The sequence below is a fragment of the Caloenas nicobarica genome, chromosome 11 (genome assembly GCF_036013445.1).
Source record: "Caloenas nicobarica isolate bCalNic1 chromosome 11, bCalNic1.hap1, whole genome shotgun sequence".
NCBI classification, from domain to species: domain Eukaryota; kingdom Metazoa; phylum Chordata; class Aves; order Columbiformes; family Columbidae; genus Caloenas; species Caloenas nicobarica.
Genome location: NC_088255.1, coordinates 18905378 through 18929833, shown reverse-complemented (window position 1 = coordinate 18929833; position 24456 = coordinate 18905378). Strand labels below are relative to the sequence as shown.

The following is a 24456-nucleotide window of genomic DNA, read 5'->3' as shown; positions in this document are numbered from 1 at the left end:
TAACACCATTCCAGAATGATATAGTGCATTTTTTAAGGGTCCAAAGGCAATTCCTGATTATAGAGCCTTGTAGCACTCAGGCTACGGCAGTGGCTGACAGGAATTCCTTCCTCCATCGCTGCTTTTTCTGGTAGACTTTAGCCCTGCTGAGGAAGAACTTGAAACGCCCCGTGGATGACTGAGCCAGACTCTTGCAGTTCTGCAAAATCACACCACATGTCTCTGAGACAAGAGAATGAGGAAATTCTTGCACCTATCCCTACCCCTTCTCATCAAAGGAAACCACATCAGAGCTGCTTTGAGGTGATTCTTTCTGGTTTGGGATTTCCAAAGTTTCTTTTAGAAACTGTTTGGCTGAGATCCACAGGAAGTTTGCCAATCCTTATGAAAAATTTGTCATTGACATTAAAGATCCATTTGCAGTAGCCTCAGACTTCCTTGAGTTATTCAGCTCTGCAGATGCAGTCTTAAATGCTTTGATCCACAGTGGTCTAACCTGCTAAATACCATTTATATTCTTATCCCCAGCACCATTCCTTTCATCAGTGTATGGGCACTGAGAGCTGGCCCACTTTTCCAAGAAGTATGAAAGGCTGAAAGCACTCCGAACAACGAATGTATTGATCTGCTAATGGCATCGGGCCTTGCATTTTTAGTTATCTTTCTGGAAATGAGAAACTATAAAATCTCCTTTCTGGGTAAACGTGTTCTCATGCCCATGAAGAGCTTGATGCAAGTCAACCCTCTGAGCCTTGGTGAGCCAGTGGGGATGGACCTGGATGCTGCTTTCTACTGTATTTTCTGGCACAGGTCCAAAGAGAAAACACAAAAAGGCCATGAACCAAACGGAGTAGACTTATCGTTTCACTGATGGTTGGATTCGCCTGATTCTTCTGTGTTGTTACTTGCCTCTTTAAATTGCAGCACGTTCCTCTGAATTTTGTCATTTCTTGACTGAAATACTTCTCAAAACATTTGTGTTTCTTCAAATAGAGCCACCTGATCTGAGTTACATGCCCTTGGTTAAAAAGGAGTTATGCACTGACCCATCGTCAGGGCCCAAAATTAAAGGTGCTTTCTGGAAAAGTGGCCTTTAGTAAGTCCTCATATTTTCTTATGTGATTACAGACTGGTACTCAATGACCCCTGGATGCTTCTCTAGGTGGGACATATTTAGCTTGTTATTAACTATTACCTTATAGAAGGATAGTCAGGCTCATACACTGGCAGAGAACAACCAAGACTAGAGTTGGAGGCAAAGATTTTAGATGTTTTTGGAGACTTAAATGCAGATTTCTAGGTGCCAGCAGCACTGAAATGAGAAGATATATGAACATGGAAATCTACCACCTAGGATATTAACAATATCAAGCTCTCTTTGAAGGATGTGTGAGGCACACTTAACATATGCAAAGCTGTATTATTTACTCCAGAAAGGTCATGCTGCAAGTTGATGACACACTTTCCTTCCTCTCTCTACTTCTCCAATCTCAGAAATTATTTACGTCTCTACTGCAAACTATGCCTATCCTTTTTTCTTATGCTCTTTTTTTTTTTTTTTCACACAATGCTTTTCATGTATTTCATTCCGTTTGACTTCAACATTCTCCCACCAACACACACAATTGGTGACGGTGCAAATCACCGCTGCTTTTATTGGCACCAAGCGTAACCCGGGTCTGTTGACCTGGGAATTTCCAAGGGCTCCTGTGGCAGAGCAGGTTGCAGACCGATTCAGACACGTTTGGTGGTTCAGCCACGTTTGCCACAAGAGGGGGTGAAGAACAGAAACCATCTGTGGAAATTTACTGACTCTCTGAAGATCTCGTGACTTCTTGCTAAATCGGAAAATTCCCAGTACGGGAAGAATAATTGTTTCTGAATCACCTGTGCGGCCTTTCATCATTTACCTGGATATTGCGTGGTCAGTGATGGACAACAATCCATCATTTGCCAAAGGGATGGAAGATAAGGAATTCATTAGTCAAGACACTAGTATCTAGTACAAAGAACTTCCGCACAGATGGTGAATTTAAAATATATATATATATTCAACAAATCAGCACACAGTGTGCCAACTCTTGTGAAATATGTGCACATTAGGAGTATGAGTGGGAGCAAATAAGGTTGTGAGGAATCTTTCTGCAGCTTCTGTTTTCAAACAGTGATTTGCAGAGAAGTCTTTTTCTTGTCCTTCTTTTTTTTTTTTTTAAAGGTAAATATGTACGAAGCTCTTTAAATCATCTGAAGGGGATCACGGTTATGACTAAGAGATGAAGAGGGATTTGCCTGTCTGAAAAACTTGCCCTCTGTTTTTAGAGAAGGCTGGTATTTTCAGAAGTGGTAAAATACCGCTGAGTGCATAATGCAGGGCGTAGTGAAAATTGGAGCTCTGCCATTTCATGGGCTGATCAAAAACTGTTGAAATGCAAAATGCTTGAAGGCCCAGCTCTGTGTCCTGCACAAGAAAAGCCTCCAGTGATGTCTCCAAGTAAAGCTCTCAGTCTTGAGCCCACAAAAGATCAATGTAATGCCTACTACAAAGCCAACAGGAATTTTGCCGTTAGGACAGTTGATGTTCCTAGTCATCTTTATACTGTACTCTATCATCTACCTATCGGTATTAATAGTGCTCGTTTAAAAAATTGTGGAAAGGAGGGAGGAAGAAGTCAGGAGAAACCATAGCAAAATTCCCTGAGTCTGCGTTGTGCCTCCAAGCAGGGCACAAAGTGAATCTGAAATAATGTAATTTCTAAACAAGCCAGGGCTAGAAGTAGAAACTGTGATGGTGATGAGAGACCACCAGTGCAGGCAACTCAAGCACCAGTAACGGCGACAGCCAGCAGAGCCTGCAGAGCTCCTTCAGTGCGTGGTACAAGGCCCTGGTAGCGCCAGTAATGCTGCCCAGGCTGGTTTTGCTTTGATATTTTTGATAAGACTTTGTAGAGACAAGGGACTGGCTCATGTGCAGCTGCTTTTAGGGCTGGGGGTAGAGGGACAGGGTAAAAAGTTGTATATGTTGCATTTGGTGTTCCTTATAGTGGAGTCCAATTTCTAAGCCTTTGCTGAGGCACCACTGTATTGAAATATTAATTCAAATACTAACAAAACTATAGCAATTTTAGGCAGGAATAGGATATTTGCAGGTGGATAATTAGCTAACTGGGTAACAACTGTTAGGCACAGCCAAAGACTTGGTTCAGTACAGCGTTAAGGCGAGATACAACATACTAAGATCTGACTCACTGAAAATTCTCTGGATCTGTGCAGGAAAGAGTAAAGAAGATAATCCTAAAGATGCCTCAAAAAATTAAAAAACACCTAAGATCAGAAAATGAAACTTACAGAGAAAACAAACACATTAAAGGCAGCAAAATTGTAGCCTCATACATCATATAAAATGAATGCAGTTCATCATGCCGAATTGTTCATGCTCAGACCATATATGTTGGGTCCTTGACAAAGTAATCTCTTCACAAAGCTCCATAATGCAGCAGAGCCAGCTAAGAACGAGCAATCAACAAAGCGGCCATTCAGCTGCCAAAGCGATTTTCAGCTATGTTAAAGCAGAATAGGACGGGACGGATTCTGCCGAGCCTTCTGCTGGGTGCGAACCGCGTGGCGAGGGGGACGCCGCACGCACGGCGGCCGCCCACGCCCGCACATGTGCATGCGCGGGATCGGTGCCTGGCGCCTTCCTCAGCCCGTGTTCTAATTGCAAAATGCTTATTTAAGTTGCGTTTTTGCTCTGCACATGGGGATGTCACCAAGCTCTGTCCATTCCAATGACGTGTTTTGTTTCCATGGAAACCGGTGCACTTTGGGGAGAGAAAAGCAGAAGGAGACTGAGGAAAGTAGGAAAATCAAGCAGAATGAGAGAAATGTGTAGTGTGACTAGATCATTTGAGTCATGGGGCTTTTAATGAAGTGATTTATGCCTTAAGGCAGCAAGATGCCTTATTTATTTATGGGTGTGTCATTCCAGAATAATTCAAATCCATTCAAATATGTCAATTAAATGAATGCAGCATCCTAATTCTTCATATATACTGTCTACCATCAGCTAGACTGTCTGTCCTGGAGAGGCCAGGCTTCCAGTGTGCTTTCTGTTGATGGGACTTTTGCTCTTCGCGATGTCTCTGGTGTCGTTAGCAGGTGTTCCCCATCTTCATCCCCAAACTGGGGAAGGAGGCAGAGCCTGGGAAACTACAGATTTCAACTAACGTTCAGTGAAGTACCTGTCAAGTCTCCTATAAAAAGCTGTGTATGATCTGAACCTCCCAAGGGGTAGGAGGGGCAGGGAGAGGCATACTGGAGCTGTTCGATGATTTTTTTTTTTTTTTTCCCCCCTGTTTTTTTTTCCTCCTTAAAACATCCAACTTGCCATTGAATCATTTAATCGCTAATTAAAAATCCTGGATAAAACAAGCTGTCTACAGCTTTCTGGCAAACATCCCGCTGACTTCAGCGGGACCCAGATTTTTACCCTTTCCTTGACTGCAGAGCTTGCTTGTTGCCGCTTCTTTTTCTTTAGCTGTTTCATGCCAGATTTTTTTTTCTCTTTGCTGAATGTTTTCTTTTCCTATTCTGAAATATATCATCTCAGTTCCAGCATATAGGGTGTTAACACAATAGACTCCCACATGTAGTCCGTGCCCAGGCTAGCTGTGTTTCATCCATGTCCTTTTCTGCTGAACCAAAATTTTCTATATGTGAACACTGTTGGTAAGAGCATGAAATTCCCATCTTATCTGCATGTGTTCTCTGGTACGTGCTTCTCCTGTCGTCTTTTTTTTTTTTTTTTGTATTTACTAGCCATGTCCTCTTTCATTTTGCTTTTAGACTCTGCTTTAGAAGAGACCTGTGCCGTTTTTGCCTGGAGCTGAATAACTCTAAGCTGCACCCCCACTGCCTGCTTGCTTGAAGGTAGGGATGTGCCAACAAACCCTGCGTCCCGGGGGCTTTTTGGCAGAGCGTGCTTGACATTTAGCCGTGTTCTTCATGAGAAGCTACTCTTGGTCATGCATGACCCGTGTCTGAGGGACCTGAGCCAACAAAAATTGCCAGAACCTACTGCATTCTTCAAAGCTTTGGGCACCAGAGTATGAATCTACAGCAAACGCCATCATCCCTTACCAACAGTTCAGGTGGCAAAACCCACAGCAGTTGCCTGTAGTGTTGACACGTTTCAAGTCTATACTGTTCAATTTATCTTTGTGCACCCAAATCCATGATATATAACAGTACTGATAGTTAAAAGTCTTATTTGCTGGTTCATGGACAGATCATAATAGTAAAAAGAAGCTATGTGAAGGGAGAAATTATTTTGCTGATCTGCTCTGATCTTGGTTGCTTTCCTTCACTTTGAACCTTTGGATTTTACAAGTTATACGTTAAATGCTCTGCTTCACTTCTTTGTATGCAGACAGAATAAGTGGTTTGTAAAAAATATGCTTTGAGGATAATGTAGAATTCTTCTTATCTGGGGAATCCATTAGTGAGGATGTTTACTATGTATTTATGAGACCCCTTGCAGATCTTTAGACTAGGCTCTCAGATGTTGATTCTCTTGGCCTTTTTATGGCTAACATTTCTTCTTCTTTTAATGGTGAGCTCTTAGAACAATGCAGAAGGCTCAGTTCAAACTCCCAGCAAATCTTACATTGCTACTGGTTTGCAACTGGGCTCCACACAGGACTCAGCAAGATTTAATTCAGCCTTTTCTATAGCGTTTGTTACAATTCTCTGAGGGGGCATGGAAAATTACTTTTGTCTTTAATGGTTCTGTACTAGTTAGTATGTGATTTACGTGTTCCGGAGGCTGGATATTACCTTTCATACTGCGTCATTCTGTAAAGCAACGCTGAGTGCAAGAGAGAGTGACAGAGCATCTCTCATGCTGTGCTGATTTATTGCATGTACTTCTGCAGGGTGATAAAATACCTTGGCCACGTCAAAACCGCTCATTTCTAGATAGTAGCTAATATCTAAATACTAGATATTACGTGACAAGTTTGAAGGCCAGAAGATAATGTTCAGGGGTCGATGCCTGTGCGCAAAAAGTAATCTGGACACCAGTGTAACTGCGCGTGAGTGAGGAGAATTGGCATGACTGTAAGCTCAGGAATGGGCTGTTAATCAAGGACAAGGATAAATGAGAAAGGTTAAAAAAACTTAAACAAAAAAAGCTTGTGCAATCCAAGTGTGCTGTTTATCATCTTGTTGTACCAAAACAAAATTTGTGATGTACTTTGACAGGATTTTCCAGACTCATCGATGCAGTTGGTGCTGGTTTTCATCCTCTCTCGTCTTGCTGTTTCCTGACTTCCTTTCTCAGCCTTTGAAATTTGTACCCTAATTTTGCTCTTTTGCTTTTAATGAAATAACAAAATTAGTGTTTTGACCTTGGAGCCTTCTCCCACAGTAGAGGATTTAGAATTGCTAGGTGAGAGTCAGCAGGAGATGATGATACTTGGTATTTTCTTAGAAATTTTCCATAGAAATGTTATAGCTGAAGTATTTATAACAATAAAGCTTTGTTGCTGGAACTGCTGAATGCCAAGACTCTGAAAGAGGTAACTGAACCAGCAACGTCTGAAAATAGTTCCTAGATAGAAACTTAGGGGGAAAGAGAGGAGCAGGGGAACACCAGCAATGTAATCGTATAACTGAGCGTGTAATTTTTGGTAAAAGAATTTCCTTGTCCAGTTCAGTGTTTTTTCTTTTGACAAATTACTTGTGTAGAAACTGAAGTTTTTCAGTTTCTGTGCTGTTCCAAATTTTAAGCTTTTGGTTTTCTTGATGTGGTTATTTTTTTGACATTGCTTAGTGGTGATGAGTCTGTGTTTGAGTGGCGCGATTGGTCAGCTCAGTCATGCTTAATGACTTAAGCCCTATAAACTACATTTGACTCAGGGAAGTATCATCTGGTTGTTGGAAGGAGAGTCTGCTGCATTACTCAGTCAGTGAAATTTACTTCTAATCAAGAAGTTTTGCCATGGTAGGATTTAAAAGACTCCAACAGCATCTGATCCTCCTGCTCGTTTGTTTTCCAGGGCTGAATCTTGCACAGAGCGACAGCCACGAGCAAATTTTTAGTCGTGGCTGTTCTCAAAAGTAACTAAAGTTGAATACAAGGGAAGATCCATCTGATAACGATCCAACGTATTCGCAAATAGTTTCTCACGATTTCTCTACCACGCGTCAGCTGGCCCTCCTTTTCTTCTATTCCGTTTCTTTCTTTTTAGGTTTGTGGTTTGGTCATGCCTGTTTTGTTCCCAGAACTAATCTTGGCATTTAGAGTAGATGGTTTTGAATGTTGATGAATCTACGTATACAAATGTAGATAGATTAAGTGGTTGCTTTTTTTATGGAGGCTGATTTCTTTTATTAAGCAAGAGAGCAGACCCGGATACACATGTTGGAGGCATGTCTGTGATCGGTCTATGCAGTTGCACCAAGCGACCTTATAACATAATTCATATTGTGCTGCACCGCTTGAGACTTGGCCTGAGTTCCCACCAGGTGATGGTTGCTTGTCATTAACTGGTGAGATGTTTCCCTTCTCCTGAGTGAATTTAGGGTATATTCGTTGATTTGTTTTGTTGAAAACTTCTGGTTTTCCATAGGATCATTATCACTGGGTAGCTCCTTCTTCAAAAGCCTGGTGCCATCTCCCAAGACGTTACCTCTGTAGTATCTGGCAGCGGGATTAAAAGCAGATCACGGTGCAGCTTGTTTTCCGTGAACATTTCTAAGTCAGCCATTGAAAGACGTTTCCCTGAACATACAGAACCTGCGAGTGTTTCATCAGGAGGTGTTTTTGTTACATGATTGCCAGAGACAATACAAAAATTAATCTTGGTTATAACGGAATCCTGATACAAAATGCATCGTTTCTTCTTGGCAAATGAGGTGTTCGGCATCAGCAAGTATTTACATTTACATTGTTTTTAAACTCGTGTGTGTGCTGGAAGGTAGAGTGAAATATTTCCTAGATGACCAGACTATTCCTAAGAAAAGTTATATCACACAGCAGAAATTTAGAAACATTCTGTTTTAAAGGGTGCTATATGATCAATACCATTACACTGGGGTTTTACTGGATGTCCAGAGTACATCTTTAATTGCCTTTACATAGGTTATGCCTCAATTTTGTTGATGTTTTATTTCAGACCTTTCCAGTTTTCTACTGTATCAGCAGTTGCATGAGCTACCCATCCTTGTGCTCCTGCTTTGCTATATTCCCATCCATCCATGTCCTTAAGAGATGTTTTTTTTTCTCTGTGCACAAGAAAAAGTAACAGAAGTTACTGTTGGTTAACTCACCACACTCTGATGCTCTTTCTCTTAGCTCAGATCACTAAGTAAATATAAATAATATTCATATGTCATTGTAACTGTAAATGCTTGTTACTTCCACTTTTCCTGTGTTCCTGGTGCTTGGGCGAAGAGAAACCCCAAAACACGGAGAAAATGTTGATGTATGTGAATAAACTTGCATGGACCTTGATTCCAGGAAGAACATACACATATGCTGATAAACAGCTCCTTATCTAAGAAATACTTGAGTGTTTCTTAAATGAGAGTCCTTCTCTGAAACTGAGCATTTGGTTGTTGGTTTGCTTTTTTTTTTTTAATATTTCAACACCCCGCTTATAGTGTTGTGAAATCCTTGCTGGGCCTTAGCCAATCAACTGGATAATCTTTTACTTGCTTAATGATTTTATAACTCTTCTATGTGAGATAAACTTGTCATTAGTTCATTCAACTTCTCTCGTGCATTTTGTGTATGAAAAGCATCTCATCTCATAGAGATTCCAAGTCTTGGAGACTTAAGTTCTTGCAAAATTATCAAATATAGCAATCAGAACACATTTGGACACTTAACAAAGTTGTCGTAATGTTTTTCACTGATATTTTTAGTATTGTTAACAATAATTACTGTTGTATTATTAAATACAGTGAGCTGTCTTACATCCTGTGATGTCGTTTTGCACTTTCATATTGACATTTATTAGTAAACATTCAATTAAATTCATCTTTCATTGCTTACTGTGTGACCTATTTTGGAGAAGAACTGATTTCAAATCTGCATCTTATAATCTGTCTGTAAAATAGTCCTTTCTAACAGCCAACCAGTGCCTAAAATTCAACTGCAAGGTTAAGATCAAAAGTACGATAATGTTACTGAAGACATCAAATTAGAGTGGGATTTCTTTAATGACAAAAGGACTGAATAGGAACAAAAAATATTCCCTACATACTGCAGACTTTCTCAGTCTGTGATTGTTGATATTATATTTCATGTTTTCAAGCATTCGAGTAATGGATACAAAATTGGAAGCAGGAGGAAAGGTACAGAAATCATACCTGGAGGCAGTGAGGGAATGAGAGAATTCTCATTCAATACCAGTGAAATAAATTTCTGTCCACAGGGCATAGGCATTGAGAAGAAAATAACTTATATGAAACCAAGGGCTGTAACAGCCTAATTTTGTTCTCTGGACCCAGGTAAATTTCATCCTAACGCAATAAATAAATACATAATATAAAGTGTAATGCTATTTCCTGATTCATGATCTTGTTAGACTCTAAATAAACATATATCATGCTGGAATTGTAATAACACAGGCTCAGTACATATAGACAGAATTGCATCCAGCTGCTAAATATGAAGAAAAGGTACCAAAGGGAATGATTTAGAGAAGAATAAAATTCTCCTTTAGACTCAGTGATGATTCTGCTGTGTTTTCCCCTGGAAGATGGTCCTTCTCCTGTACAGACATTTCTAAATACTTTCTTCCTGGAGGAAAAAAAACCAAAACCACCCCTACTGATATTAATTTCAGATGTTTAGCTATATATTACCATTATGCTATAAGCTGAAAAGTAACTTTGAAAATTAGAAAGCTCAGCAAAAGAATTTAATATGACATCACTATCTAATAGTATGTAGCAATATTAGCTATCCATGTGTCTGTAGCAATATAAAGCTGTTTTCTCTTTGCACCCGGTGTCACCTGAAAATGTTTTTTTTTCAGGTTCAGGAACTGTTTAGAGTCCATATTTGTCAAATATTGTAGGAACAGGAGAAGGAACAACAACAACAACAAATGATTTCATTATTACTACAATTATTGTTGCTGTTCTTATTACAGTTATAATTTATTGGAACACCTGCCATGTGGCTGGTGATTTTCAGACACTCCAGCGCTCTCACTTTGCTCCGTAGAGTTCATCATCCAAGGACATAGAATCACAGAATGTCCCGAGTCGGAGGGGACCCACAAGGACCATCGAGTCCAACTCCCGTCCTGACATAAGTCGGGGAAGAAAATATCAATAAGCGACTTATGGAAAACATATCCATAAATCAGCAAGCTCCTTTATAGCAATAGAAGCAGAGATTTAGGTGAGCCCTGGGAGGCTGGAGAGGGCTGAGGGTTTGGCGCCTGGTGTGGTGGCCTGGAGCACAGACAGAAGGAGCTCCAGAGCTTCGAAGGCTCGAATTTGCTCCATGCAGGATGGGAGGCTGGTTGAGGAATTCAAACCCTCAGCAGGGGAAGTTCCTCGTGAGCCTTTATGAGTAGAGATGTGCTTTGAGATGGCAGCCGTGGGGCAACCGTGGTGTAAAGCCATCTGGCTGTATAGATTTCAGCGCCGCCCAGCTGAGAATTTGGCTAGCAGCTTACAAATCCCCAATGTTTCACACATCGGAGTACAAAACAACTGGTTTATTTTCAAACCATTGTGTAATCGTGAGTCATTAGCCTCTGCTTGAAGAGGATCCAGCTACCTTGTCAAGGAACCAGAACAAAACTGCACATCTCAGGTGACTTAGTTACACAACGTGGAAAACGAATTCCCTCTGCCAGCGTGTTGTGGGCAGTCCTTGCACATCCCTAGGGAGATATTTGGTGCCACAGCCTGAGCTTCTCCCCGTAGAAAGGCCAGATCTGCGAAATCGCTTCTCACCCAGCCTTAAATCCCATTTAAGTCCTCAAAATAGATTCAGGAGGATTGTGCTGAAAGGGTGATTTTTCACCCTTGATGGCTGAATCACCATAACATCTGTGTTGAGTTGCAGTACAGCTCAGACTCTGAGGGAAGAGGATGAAGATAAGAAATAAACGGCCAATGCCTTTTTAAGAATCCCTAAGACTAAAGTAATAAAAAAGAAAAACAATAACTCAAATAATAAAAACATTATCTTACGATTTCATACAAACTTTCCCATACGGAGGCCACCTGGCTTGTGTTTTACTGACACAGCTGTTCAGACTTTTTTTACCTTTGCTACAGAAAAAACCAGAGGAATCTGAACAGCTGTTTGGGCTAATTTTTTTAATGCCTTCAGTAAGCAAAAATAAAGGTAGGTGACATGAATAAGTGATCTGAAACTGCCTCCAAAGATGCTTTAAAAACATTCCAGAATAAATCTGGGACTTCATCCACAATGAATAAAAGCCTGTTGGCTGTGGAAGGAGCTGAGCCAGCTGGGCAAGCAGGACATTGCTACTCACTGCTGCCCAGGTGGAGCATTAACTGTCCAGCATCTCTTCTCAGGAAGGACAGACTCGTTTAGATTGGAGCAAACTTGGTTATGTTGGAATCAGTCCACATTAACCCCACTGACTTCACTGCAGTCACTTAAAATTTCCATAATTGAAACTGAAAAGCACCCCCAGAACTAATTTTGCTTAAGACCATCCATAATCAGCTCCAGGGAACTACTCCTGAAGGAGGTAGTTGAAGGGAGAAAGGGAACAGAGCTTGAAAGGATGTCTGAATAGACATCATTTCCCAATGAAAAATGACATTTTTTTTTCTATTTTCAAAATCACAGTGTTGCGGGCGGTGGAGGAGTTGGTGCTGATTAGTCCTAGCCCTCTTGACACACAGCACACTTAGTAACATCCCAGCAGGTTCATAAAGCGTCTGGGTCATGGAATGAAACAAGTGGGAGCCGTTTTGCTTTGGGTCGCCCAGCGTTTCACACACCTCTAGCGGCAAAGCCTCTTTGTTGCCAAGACAACCCCGAAGAAACACGAAATCCAGAACAATACCCTGTGTACGAGAAGCCTCCTATTCTTTAGTGCACGCGTTCGGTTTGAACATCAAGAGCAACACTGCCCTCCGCATCAACCCAGGTAAGCCCAGGTAAAGCTATAGGTGATGTCTGTAGGATTAGAATGACTTGTATTTATAGCTTATCTTTTGTCCTGATGGCTGCCAAGGCTCAAGGGCTGGCACTGAGAGCCTGAGCAATGTTATTCCTGCAGTGCAGTGTTACCTAGAGCTGTCCAGACGGAACCAGGAGGGCTCCTGAGGGCCGTCATGAAAGTAACATGGAGCTGGGGAACCGACTGCTCTCCCCAGCCCGCGCTGTGTGGGAAGGTGTCTGCAGTGAGCAGGGAATGCCCGGCTGCGATGATCCGCCTTTACAGTGGTTGCTAAAGATTTCTCAGGCGGCTGAATGCAAGGTAGCGCAGCCGTAAAGGTCTTTTCGCTCAATAGTTGGGATGGAGTGAGCTGCCCTCAGTCTTTAGGTCAAAGGAAATACAAATGTGACTTAAGCCTCTTTACTTAAGGACCTGGCTCAATGCAGGACAGTGGAAGGTCTGGAGCTTTGGGTATGTTAATGCTTATTTCTTTAACCCAAATGAATGAACATTGGACAAAGGTCCAGGAGGTCAGAGTAAACATCTTCAGAGACTCTTAGGGCATCCTCTTGCAGGCACCAACCTCAGGAACTTGTCTGTTTCTCAGAGAAAGGCTACGTGTAGTTTGCAAATATAACCTTCGCTTTTCCACATTCTCTCCAGATCATCTTTAAGCTTCCCATTTTATTCCCAGTGCTAGGTAATAAGTGATACTTTTGTTCTGAAGAATGCTAGGAATACTCGTTTTACTACACCTGAAGTTGGCATCGACCTCCTCGTTAGTAATGGCTGCACCCTTAGGAAGTAATCTAAGATCTCCATTTGGTTAAAGCTCTTTAATAAATAGGGGAGCAGCACTTGGAGCAGGGGACACTGGATTCTGCGTAGCAGTGCATCCATTTTACTGTGCACCCAGTGTGAAGACAGACCCATTTCAGCCTGCCTTGAATCATAGCGGCATCCCAAAAGTAAGCAGGAGAAGCACCATCATCTTTTTCATCCTTCCATTCCTTAGCTACCCGCTCCCTTTGTTCTGTCCTTTGGTATCAGCTGCCTGTCAGGATGTTCCCAGCAGGAAACTTGGCAGCATTCTGGGTGTATCCTGATGAACTTGGTGTTTACACGGACAGGGATCCCTGGGGGACTGTAGCCTCCTCTCTTCTGCTGCACCCCTAGAACTGCATCACGTTCCTCCTTTTGCAATTGTGTGCTGGGATGCAACAACTCCAGGACGTTTGGCTCCAAAAGGCGAGTAGCAAGCAGTAGTAGCTGGTAGTTTGGTGTAACAGGAGCACCAAACCGGCAGAAGAAACCAGTTGATGCTGAGGACTCCATGCCTGTACTATTGACATTCAGGGTTTTTAACCTGAGACTAGCACTAGTTTAGTCCTGTAGACTGAGCTCTGAAACTGCTGCCGTATGAACCGAAGCACAGTAAGTCTTGGGATTCACTTTGGAAGCACAGACCTGATCCAGACTGAGACACAGGTGTAGATTGGCCATTTTAGGAGCAGAGGATCAAACAAGCCAGTGCCGAAAAGCGAGTGTTGCATTTTGAGCATCATGGCAAGGCTCTCTGAGGCAGAGCTGGTTCTGCTCTGATGGCTCCATCAACATGTCCAGAGCTTCAGCTTCCATGTAGGTGACAGTTTCTTCCTGACTGTGGGAGAAGGAGCCTTGTGAATGAGATGTGGGGCTGCACTTCCAGCAGCAACCCTGGAAGCAACAGTTCTGCCCTGTGCCTCGTTTGTCTCCCTGAGGAACGAACTCTGCATCGCACCGAGAACCATCACGCCTCCATCCTATTAGAAGACACATCCCTGAGGTGAGGCAGCCCTGAGCTCAGGCCACTCTGTGCTCCTGTTTTAGCACCGTTGAAACAAATTGGAAACCCCTCGCTGCTCCGGAACACAGGAGGTACATGGAAGAACTGCAATTTCATAAACTGTCGAGTGGGAGTTGGAGCTATTATAGAACATCCCGTTCCAAAAGGAAACAAATGACAGCCTGATGCTGCCGGGTAGCGGTGACGTACACGGTGCAGCGTGAGTCAGTCTGTGTGAGACTCAGACACGGACCTAGAGGGAAAACATTTGTGGCAGCAGGACCGATCACATGCTTGTAGATGGAATTACCTCAGCTCGTTTTTCATGGGGGTGTTAATGTATTTGCTGCACTTCTTGAGCAAAAGGCAAATAGCAGCACAGAGGAAAAAGTCGCGTGTAGGAGCCGTTCTATCTGTCTCTTCTTGCAGCCTCCTGCTTCCCACCCACACTCCTGCACAGACGGTGATAATGTATCACGAGCCTTTTGGTATATCACTGTTTTGTTCAGTAAAATGGAATGTGCTGTTGTTATTGTTATTATTTGTGTTATTTAGAATCCCCAAACATGTCCCATTCCAAAGGCACAGGTCCACGAGAAGGACAATCAAGTGAATTATTAGGAAAATATTTTGTTTATCACTAGAGTGGCGTCTCGCTGTAATAGTCTACAGCTCAGCTGAATGCTTGTATTCATTTAAAAATGAAAACTGAAGCCTAAGGATCCTTTTAAGGCCCTAAAGGAGTCTGTAGAGCTAATTCTCTGGTATGTGGGGGATGTGTAATGATGTATAAATTGTGAAATGAATTGGCTGTTTACTGGAAAGTTATGGTGATCTCGTGGGTAATGTCAGAGATAAGAAACCCTGGCCATGGTTTGAGGACAAGGAAGCTTTAGCAGAAATACTACCTTGAGGTTTTCCCATCCCAGATGTTTTTCCCACCATTTCACTCCAGCGCAGCTCTCTCCCAGTTGTGCCCAAATAACTCCTTGTGTGACTCTGCAGCAAGCTGCATCAGGAACTGGTGGGGGTTAAAAACCGTGAACAAAATGCCCTGTAAAATAGGAAGGATTTTGTTTTCTTTCTCTTTTTTCTTTGTTTGGTTTCGTTTGGTTTGGTTTGTTTGTTTTCAATTTATTGCAACTACATCAGTCCCCCAATCAGCGTGGCCCCCGGGAACAACAGTGTTGGCCCAGCTGAAAGGCCCGAGCGTTGTGTGGCTGGGGGGAAATGCTGGCAGGGTCTCATGGTGGGAACTGTGCGACAGCGTTGCCACCAAACCCTGCAAATCAGTAAACCCCAACCGGTAAAACATTGCTCCAGTCAGCAGCAAAACAGAACAGCTGCTGTGCCTCCAGGAGGCAAAAAAAAACCAAACAAAAAAAAGATGTTTTTTGGCTAGAGTGTTTCTTTGCCAGGGTTGGAGGGACAAACTGAAGAAAGGATTTGGGTGTGCAGGGTACTGAAGTCTCATGGTTAAAAAAGGCCTCAGAAAGCAACAGCAGCCTTCAGGTGTTCCCCATCTCTTGTGCTGGACTCTCATAAATGCGGTTGACTTTTCATGGAGGTTCAGTCAAATCTCAAGCAGGACTGCAGGTCGGAGTTGTAGTCTAGTCCTCAGACAGGACCAAAATAGCGTGAGCTCAGATCGACGATTCGGAGCGAAAGGAGAACTCTCCTTGCGCTGGAACTGAGAAGTTTGGGTTGCAGCTCTCTATGTGTAATTGCCTGGTTGACATTTAAAAGCAGTGGGAGCTCACCTGGCACCCTTCGCCACTTGCCATAGAGAAGGCCTTGCTGGCGTAGCTACAGTAAGTCCATAGGTGAGGAAACCGCTCTTGATTGTCTTTAATCTCCAGCAATGCTAGCAGAAGCAAACGGGTAGAAAAATGCTTCATTACACATTTTGCTTGTAGCAAAGCCCTGGCAAACCAAGCTGGCTGCTCCTGCCACAGGGGGGTCTGGCTTGAAGCACGTGGGGTGCCTATCTCCTCCAAACGGCGAGCCCAGAGCTGGAGCAGTGTCCCCAAGTCATCATTATCTGCTGCATCCTTCCATCTCCCCTCCTCTGCCCTGGCACGGGCACTCTCCCCTCTTATCAGTGAGGTGGCAACGTTTTGTTTGCACAGCTGAGCGCTCTTGAGCTGACTCTGCACCCATCAAGGTCATAAAGTCATTTGATCCCTTGACCAAAATACCTGTTGTAGCCTCTGCTCAGAGCTACTGCTGGCGTAGCTTGCAACACCCAAGGGATAACTTTCTGCGGTACGACAAAGCAACCTTCCTGGAAGAGGGAATGGTTTGCCAGTATTGCGGAATGGTAATTTTATGCCCATAAAGAGCTCTTAAAGCAGTCTTGAAAACCAACCGCGCCCTCGCTGTCCGACTCTCAGATGGAGTGCCAACACCGTCAATTAAAGAGGTGTTTGGGGTGGCTGGCGCAGGCGGCAGCAGCCGGCGAATATTTAGCGTGCGGCACCACTCCGGGGATGCCGGGAGAGAGTTTCCTGCTAGCGGGCGTGAAAAACAGGGCTGCCGCTCCTCCGGCTCTCCTATGGCCTCCCCCATGACAGATCGCTGGCTGGAGCCCCCGGCCTGTGCCAAGCTGTGGTCTCAGTATCTCGCTCTCCCCAAGGAACAGTCCCGGCCGTTATACTCGGCACAAAGCTCCAAAGAAACGCTGAGGGGCAGCCGGCGAGCTGGGCCCCGCCGAGGGCCGCGGAAGGGCTGATGTCACTGGCCGGCCAGCTTGACTCTGATGGGGACAGAGGGCTCTTCATGGGCCACAGGAAAACACGAGCTGCGTGGGAGGCGACACATCGCTCCAGGAGGGAATGAGGCAAAGGTGCTGGAATGACCCTGGGAGCTTGGGGGGGGCACACCTCGGCCCCCAGTGCCGAGGGTTGGGAGGAGGTCACCTCCCATTTGGCTTTCTTCCCTTGGGTTGTTTTGAACAATTCTGCTCTTGTTTTAAGATTGAAGCGGGGGAGAATGGTTTTATTTTAGAGGAATTCCCTGTGACTTGAGCTGCCTGAATTAGTAGCAGGGGAGATGGAGCAGAGGAGGACGGTACATGCCCAGAAGCGAGGGAGGGAGCTCAGGCTTCCCCGACAGCATGAACAGTTGTGCCCGAAGCACGTCCCATCGCTGAGGTACCTTTGCTGCGGTGTCTCGCTGCTCCTAACCCGCAGTCGGCTGTTCTGTGTCAGAGAACAGCGTGGCAGAACTGACAGAGGCGTGTGGCACCAGGGCAATATTTTTAGCAAGGACAAGGTGCAGCACATCACACGAATGAGCACAAGTATCATCGAACCCACTGTCACCAGAGCAGGGAGGCATCTCCCAGCACCTGCTGGAGCTGCTGTGGGGGAAAAGGGGGATGCTCAGGGTCTGTGTGCAGCGCTCCCTCTTGGGGAGGGGGCTCACACCATCGCTTCTCTGTCTGTAAAGTCAAATTCCTAAAATTGGCAGCACTTGTGATCGTGCTGACACAAACAGTGGTTGATGAGCGTTTCTGAAAGTCTTTGAGATTGCCTAAAGAAAAGTGTCGAGTACTGATGATGATAGAGTGTATTATATCTAATTATAAAAACCCTGGAATCGGCTATTTCCCCTTTCTTCCGTCATTCTGGTATAATTGGAAGCAGGAAGACATTCACAAAAGAAATATTGTTTCTGTGAGCAACCCATTTTTGCAGATTTTCGCTGAAGGTTCAGAAAGAACAAATTGAAATAATCCTACAGACTTTGGCTCGCTTACATAAAGCCTAAACTGGCCACTGCATCTGATTTTTCTAAATGGTTCTTTTATGTCTGCTAGGAACTAAGTGAAACCTCCAGATTTAAATATCGTTGAACTGTAGGACTTTAGAAATCCAGATTCAGTGGTGGGTCAGCTTCAGAGCCTGAAGTTAAGATTTGTAATTGTAAGTGTACATGCTGGGAATCAGGATAAATAGCAAGCATGCAAATTCAGTATTTAATTAGGAGTCACAAGGAATCAAAATAGACAGCAAGTTCCATTAATGGAGAGGCAGACAGAAGCACTGAGCGTGATTTCCAGTAGATGTGAGGTCACACTTGACTAAGTTGATATGGTTGTCAGGATTTTATGAAAACGCTCGCAAACTGCAAAGTTTCATGAATTTTCTCATGACCAGAGACTCACATCATGTTTACTATTTGCTATTCACTGCTGTCACTTTTCACTAATAGAGTCAGGAAAACAGTGTCAGGTGACTGGTATGATCGTCAACCTATCTAATGAATAGCCAGGACTGAATAGCTGGAGCAAAGGATGGTGAATGCCTTAGAGTTAGAAAGTGACGGGCTGTGGGGGTTTTTTTGTGGGTAACAAAGTTTGAAAAATATAAGCTTTGGTTTTCAAATTATTTGCTAACGAAGATAGGGATGTGTGCTAAATTTGCAATTAATATTATTTTAAAGAATAGATCAAACAGCTTAAGCAGATTTCCTCTAACTGACAAGTTCCATTAAACAAGAAAGGTCATTCTTAGTAGGAGATTTTAATATAACACTGAGAACAGAGAACAAAACAATGAATGGAAACATATCAGCAGTCAATTTCCTGAGAATTCAAGCCTGCATTATACTTTGTTCTTTGCTACAGCCACGGTTCTGTAATTATCAAGCGTATTCATAGGACTTTTTCCTATTGACACTCAGCATGAGCGTGGCTGGAAAGAGATTAAGCTTTTGTGGCCACCATTTGAATTTGTCGAACTAAAAACAACCTGCAAGGCTGTGGGGAACTGGATGTCTCGGGGGATTTGCGATGGTCTGCGGAGCCTGTGGGTCACAGGTTCAGACATGGGCGCTGGTGGGTGCAGGACCCATAGCTCTGTGTCCCCATCTGGGCAGCTGGCTCTGGTTGCTCTTTGCTGGAAGAGCTGGCGCGGTCATGAAGCGATGACTGATGATGGGGCAGATGCCTGAAGTTGTTCCTCTGTTATATGACCAAGACATGCTTGTTGGACCATAAATGGGGATCGCTGGGTAAGCCATCATCCACCGGCTTTTCCTTGGAAAAGGACCTTTGTTCCTCCAGGACTCCATCTAGTCTTTCCTGTAGACACTGTAGCTGCTTCTCGAGCTGACTTCTAGGTCACACCAGGCTAGGTTATCCCCACCAGTGCCTACCAGTGGAACCTCATTTTGCTATTATGCGTTGTCTTCATGCTTCTTATGTGCCCTGTGCCTGGGAATCCACAGTGTGGGAATGACCTCTCTAGGAACTGCTATCTAGCCAGCTTGCCGTGCAGGCTTGCATCCTTGGAGAGGATGCAATGGGCATGAGGAGCAGGGCCCAGAGGCTGCTGATGGTGGCTGTGAGGAAGACACAGGGATGGGCATGTGGCCATGGACTGCAGGGAGGTGAGCGAGGCAGATGTGGCTGGGGACAGGGATCCTGCAGAGCTGCGGGAGAGGGAGCTGGGAGCACCTCCAGCCTGAGGTTCTCCAGAAGGTTCATGTTAATACTCATGTAAAGAGAGCCTTGATTTCATCTGTATAACCTGGCGTTTCCTTTCCATGGCACAGATGCACTGGCCAGGCAGGACACGTCTCCCAGGGAGCACCACGTCTCTTTGCTGTTTGGAGCAAGTGTGGTGGCAATTCAGCCCCTCAGCTTGCAGCCCCGCTTCATTCCTCAGACTCGAGCACGCACCACGTCTTTTCGCGCAATTCTCTGTTTCTGTGTAAACAACCACTTTAGCCAAAGATGGAAAACCAAAATCCCGTTTACTCAGGCTCCTTCGCAGTCCCATAGAGCAGGAGTGTTAGTGTTGGTGTTCTGGCTCAACTCCAACTCAGGTAATTACTGTGCATTCTGCCCTACTTACACACTCCCCGTAGTTTCAATTAGAGCAATTGTTTTCATTTTTCTTTCCTGCCCTGTCAAGTATTAATACAGTTGCTGGTAAGCTGCTGGTGTGGTCCCTTGCTTAGGTGTTGTGTTTCCATGGTAAAGGCAGACATCCTTGTATGCACACCTGGACCGAATCCTCATTGGCACAAACTGATGTAATTCCATAATGGAGCTGCATTGATTTGCACCATATGAAGATACAGCCTTCCTACACAGCCACCTTCTTCCCTCTCATTAAAGGCTCTGTATGAATGCTCGTAATCTGTTTATTTTTCTACTCACTCTTCCACTAGGTTTGCAAATAACCTGAGTTTCGAGTAGTCATTTACACTTATGGTCACAGTGGTGGTATATAGAGAATACAGCATGCAACTTTTTAATGTGCTTTTCCCCAGCTATTCGAAAGTGGCTCCATAGGTATATCTGAGCTCTTTCACTCTTGGCTGTAGTTGGGTAGATAGAGTTCGTAATGAGTGATGTTTTATGTCATGAACTGCTGGAAAATATGTTATTTGGAAACACATCTCTCTAAATTTACCAGGAGCATTACGAACATGGAAGGATGCCTGAAAGCTACACAGCAACAGGAGATTACATGCTTGCAGCTTCAGCCACTTGGCATGTGGAGCATTAATGTTCGCAGCTGAGGGCTGCAGCACTTACTGTGCTCTTTATCTGATCGAGTCAGCCTTCCTTTCATCTGGTAAAGAACTTGGCTTGAAATGGCACATGTTTGGGCTGGTGGGCTCTGTGACACACAGAGAGGCGAGGTTTGCTGTCTGATTCTCTAGTCTATCATGTGGCCCTTCAGATGGTTTTCACCATCATATGCATGTGCTGGATGGACGGATGGTTGGGTGCGTGGAGACTCGAGCAGATCATGGCTTAGGCTGCTGAGCTGCTGAAGGCCATGGTCATGGAGAGTGATAGAGATCTTTCTAGTGACCTCCCACTAGAATAAGGCCTACATGCAGAGGTACAAGTAGGCTGGCTGTGATTTTCCATGTAAAATAAGCAGGCATTGCCTTTCCCAGCACTCCTGTTGGACAGTTTCCTGAAATGCACAAAATGCATTTGTGGCTCAGTTCTCAGCAGCAAAATAAGGTGGGAGCAGATTCTCTGCAAACATCTGGTTGATTCACACAGGAGGCAGTCGAGTTGCCTACCCATATGCGTCTGGCACTATGTAAGATACTGTGATACACTGGAGAGTCTCCATGTGTCGCACGAGCTCTGTCTGTCCCTAAAAGAGGGTCTTCTGGAGGTCCTGTATTTTACCTGCCAGCTCCATGCAGGTGCTCTAGGTGATCGCAGGCTTTTAAAATAGCTCTTCTTAATAATAAATTTTTATCCATATGGGGAAATATTTTATGTCTTCAACAACTTCCCCAGGCTTCTGTATTTCTAAAATGATGGTGGCACTATAGGTTTAAAATGACAGCGTGACCCCAGTGCTGGCTGCCGCTCTCTCTTCCTTGTACAGGAGCTGTTTGCAGAGTCAGTGCAATTCTTTATATACAGGGTTTTTTCACCCCCTTCATGCAAAACAAAAGGGTTTGGTTGTTTTCCCAAAGCAAACAGTCTGTGTCAGCCGTCTTGCGCTCACACACAAAAAAAAACCTCAACCAAAACAACATGAGCTTTTATATCCACGTCCATGAGTGGCAGGTCACAGGTTCCCCGCAGAAGTGACGGGGAAGGTAAACAGCTCCGAGCACGCCGTGTTTGCCATGCCATTCCACTGCACGGCAAAAGCTGCCCCCAGCCTTTCTCCTCTTATGCAGCAAATCACATACTGCTTTGTAAACAGCAGTTAATAAAAAGAAGCCAAATGGTCGTTCTTTACAAGACTCTCATTACAGCCCACCCAAGTCTTTTCCCCTGCACGAATAGCCTGTGGGAATTTAGCCACCATGAGTTAATTCAGGGGAGGTTTTAACTCTTGGGCTCAATATAAAAACAAATCAAATACGAAGGAATACACCTTTCGTGTCATGCTCTTCCAGAAAGAGAAAGTTCTAGGAAGGCAAAAGCCCAAAACACCGGAAGGTTTTATTTGTACTGGTCTGTATGAAGCCAGTTATTACCCTATCAATTGTTTGTGTAGCCACTGTTTACACAAGTGGAAGATGGCACAGAAGAACACGTACCAGCAGTCTGCGTTTTCTCATGAGGCCCCTCGATGATAAAAGCCGGAGCAGGGAGCCTGGCCACTGTCGGGGTGTCCCCTGGGCAGCTCATGCTGGGGTTAGAAGGGATGAGATTTGCCCCCTGCAATGCGGAAGAGCTTTAGGGGTGTGCTGCATTTAGACGGGGTCAGGCTGGCATGGCCGTTTCTCCCCAGCCGTGCCCAGGGGAGGGCTCTGGTTTGCTGCCCGATGCCTGGAGGTAGTTGCTCATGGAGAGGAGGGTCTTTGGTTTTGCAGTTTGGCTGCAATAAGAGCAGGAGAACCTATCGCTCCCTGACACTCTCGTCTAATGTTTGCAAAGGGTGTAATTGTGGTATCCCGCCCAGCTTTTGCTCAGGCTTTAGAGGAGAGCAAGCAGATGGAAATCAGGTTTCAGCTACCCTCACCTCCTTGAAATCACTCCTCAGAGAATTATTTACCAGGTAGCGTGAGCCTGGGTAATGTGCTCCGGACCATAACGAATCATAAGATTGCTGACAGAGACCTGACCTCAACTGTGCACGGAGGGAAAAAGGATGGTTTTGAAATCAATTTGCTGTCTAACCAGTTGCCAAGGTAGAGACTTTAACAGCACGGATGATACTGTCCCTTCTTAACTCAAATCCTGCAGGCCACATTTCACACCATCTGGAGTTTGTGCAGAGCCCGCTTTGGGAAGCCGGCCAATAAAGAATTACAACTATCTAATCTTGCCTCAATGGAAGTGTGAATAACCATTTCAGAGTCCGACTGGAAAACTACCGCAACCTGTCAGCGCGCCTTAGATGGTGGCTGAGAGGGCACCTGATGACACACTGAACGGCGCGTCTCAGGAGATAAACCGGAGCTGGCTCGTACCAGGCACAGAGCTGCAAACAGTCAGATTTTCATCAACCAAAACAAAGGGCACAAGGAGAATGTAACTGCTGAGCTTGCGAGAGGTGACACCCCCATCCACGCTGATCCCCGTGGAAACCGAGGCACTTTTTTGAGGGGCTGGGGCTGTGTTTTTACAGCAGTTGCTCCAGAGCCACTATCTTTTAAGCCTCTGCAGCAGTCTCTGCTGGAAACCTTGGGCTTCACACTTTTAGTTGTTTCTCAGATGGGATGAGAGTTGGTCTGGCCTTTCGTTTCCAAAGTTGCAGGGTTCCTAGTGGTGAATATTTTTTCTCCCACCTTGATTGCCACATAGCTTTGCCCACATTGCATGTGGCAAAATGGATTATTTCACTGTAATGGGCACTAAAATTCTTACATAGCAGCTTTTGGGACTCGCTGGTGCCTGGGAGACAAGGTGTTTCCTTTAGCAATGTTCATGGCTTGACATAAATTTGCTTCTTGGCATCACCTTAGAAAGAATCCCAAGACTCACCAACATGAGCATGTGTTTTGCCACCTCTGAATTCTCCTTGCACTGCGCTTTATCGTTGTTTATTCTGGTGCATCACAGATGTTTTCTATTTCCATCATGTTTCCTCTTTCAGTCTGGCTGCTATAGAGTCTGAAGGTTGACTACAGAAACCTGTGTCAAACTCTGAATAATAAACACGCACCTCACGCTGCTTACAGAACAATTCTGCTTTTTTTTTTTATCAATTCTGCTTTTTTTTTTTTAATCTGTTTCAAGGAATGTTCCCGGAATAGGCACAATTTGAGGCAAAACAGAATGATTCTCATCGACAAACAGGTGCCTTTGTGCTGCTTTGAAGCACTGAAGAACATTGTTCTGTGGCCTTTTTGCGCGTACAGGTAGAAGCAGTGGGAGTAACTTACCCTAAAATCCCGTAAGCAAAAGCTGGCCAAGCCTGGCTCCATCTATCTGCAAGTGTTTCATTTTCTTTGTAATTCTCCCATAGCCCATTGCAGGTGCTGCTGCTGGATACGTGTTGTGAAAAGGTCTCCAAGCAGGGCTGGCTGTTCCTCGCTGTTTAGGTGAAGGGTTTTTCCCTGTTGTTACTGGCACTGAGCTGTACGGTCGCTTCCAAGGCAGGCTGCTCCATACAGAAGAAGTAATGTAAGCTGTGGATCAATGTGAGGGGCTTGTTGTCACTAAGTGCTGGAAAAGGATCGTTGTTGGGGGTAAATCTCTTAGTTCCAGCCCACCTAACCAACAGTCTAGTTTCTGCTTTGTGCCCGGATTTGGTGTTTTGTCTGCCTGAACATTGCTGTGGGGCGAGGTACAAGGACACTGACAGGATTAAATCACTGATTTCAGCATTATTTTGCACCTCTCTCATTTTTATTTCTAGCCCCATGGCCTGTTGGAGTCACCTTTTAGGCAGTATTTTTACTAGGGTGGGGATCTGACTTTTACAAACCTCGTCCTTTGTTTCAAACCAGAACTAACTTCACTTTTGCTAGTTCAGGTCAGTGGAGCCACATCCCTAAATAATGGGGAATTAGGAGGAGAAC

At 44.4% G+C, this 24456-nt stretch overlaps 1 protein-coding gene across 3 annotated transcripts in view; it reads left to right on the top strand.

The window, feature by feature from the left end:
- Positions 1-4906: 4906 nt before the first annotated feature.
- The window catches only part of SLC6A6 (solute carrier family 6 member 6), a 100201-nt gene continuing 80651 nt past the window's right edge, over positions 4907-24456 (top strand). For 2 of the 3 annotated variants that reach the window (XM_065642404.1, XM_065642402.1), the window contains exon 1: positions 12100-12152. The gene's annotated coding sequence lies outside the window, so the exon portion shown is untranslated. Of the gene's footprint in view, positions 4927-12099; positions 12153-24456 lie in introns of those variants that run through there. The other variant, XM_065642401.1, reaches the window with a different exon arrangement.